The 1,424-nt window shown below is 41.2% G+C and overlaps 1 non-coding gene across 1 annotated transcript; it reads right to left on the bottom strand.

Moving 5' to 3' along the window:
* Nucleotides 1-576: 576 nt before the first annotated feature.
* Nucleotides 577-742, bottom strand: LOC112079241 (U1 spliceosomal RNA). Its single transcript, XR_002895895.1, has one exon. It is a non-coding gene; the product is annotated as a U1 spliceosomal RNA (small nuclear RNA).
* Between the last annotated feature and the right edge of the window lie 682 nt (nt 743-1,424).

Below are 1,424 nucleotides of genomic sequence, written 5' to 3'. Positions count from 1 at the left end.
TCTCTGTAAAAACAAAGACATTCCCTAACGTCCCTCTGTGATTCAAGCCTTTCTCGGAGTTCACAACGTTTATTTTACAAAACAACACACAGCAGCAGAGACGGTACACCATCTGGCAGAAGTGTGCCTGTTACAACGGGGACACAGCGCCTCCTACTGGACAAAATCAGTAATAGTGCATTCCAACGCGGTCTCCCACCCAAGTACTTACCAGTCCCGACCCTGCTAAGCTTTGAGTTTATTATGGTAAAGTATATAAAGTTAATGTCTTAAAACTGAGTCTCAAAAGCAAGTAAATTGAACCAAACAGAACAGCATACCATTTTCATGAATTGTGCTAATATTGACAATTGACAAACAGTTCAATGTTCCACATATTTGTAACAGTAGAAAACAGCACATGAATCGGATACAGCACCAACCAAAGCGATGGACATCGATAAACTCTGTTGATTAAACAGCAGAGCTACTACAAATACCAAATTGTAAATAAACTTGATATCTATATGTAAAAGCTTCGTTTACCTCAACAAAGGCTATATAAATCGCACCGGAGGATTACTTTAACAATAAAATCAGGGGAGAGCGCGAACGCAGTCCCCCACTACCAGAAATTATGCAATCGAGATTTCCACATTTGAGAAATTCGCAGGGGTCAGCACAGCCGGAGTGCAATGGCTGAGCCTCCCCTGGGTTGCACCGCCTTCGTTGATCACCGGTTCTCCCTTGCCAGGTAAAGTATGAGTTCGTACCACGATCGATTGTGGATAGTACTTTCCAGGGCAAAACGTTTTAAGCTACGGTTTTAGCGACCACGGCGCTATTGAAGAGAAAAGCAAAATAATGAAAAATCGGACGTTCCAGTGTCATTTTGGTCTGCTGGCTAGGAGGAAAGCGTTGAAAACACGTTTTGAACTGTTGATTGTTACTCGTAAAAGATGAGTGTTTCGCCCTGTTCCCAGGATGCAAATTCTGTATTAATTATAATGAAACACATTTTTTATTAACACCGTGTCTGATAGCTGAAACTATAATAAATGATTAGAAACTTCCCTAAAGTAGTATCCAAAACGATTCTGCCAAACACACACAAAGCCAATGAATGGAATTTGTTGATTCTTATTTAGCTTTTTATCGTCTCGTGGTTTCTTTTGTCTTCGAAAGCCAGACTGCAAATCCCACTATAGGACCACTAGTGGCACACATTCCCCAGTCCCACACGGCCACCCATTGCAGGCACATTGGAGAACCAGGTGGGAGCGCCGTGATAAAGCAGTCATAGAATAACACGAGTATTGTAGTTTCAACCACACCACCTCTAACAAAATAAAAGTAAACTGAAAGAATGTACTTGTTAAAAAATAAAAAAAGTCAGTTTCTCCCTATATCATACAAGAGAACGTGTACAGCCTGGCTGGGAAAAA

This window comes from Salvelinus sp. IW2-2015, unplaced genomic scaffold, assembly GCF_002910315.2.
Source record: "Salvelinus sp. IW2-2015 unplaced genomic scaffold, ASM291031v2 Un_scaffold7335, whole genome shotgun sequence".
Classification (NCBI taxonomy): domain Eukaryota; kingdom Metazoa; phylum Chordata; class Actinopteri; order Salmoniformes; family Salmonidae; genus Salvelinus; species Salvelinus sp. IW2-2015.
The sequence above is the reverse complement of the archived record's forward strand: the minus strand, read 5'-3'. Positions and strand labels throughout refer to the sequence as shown.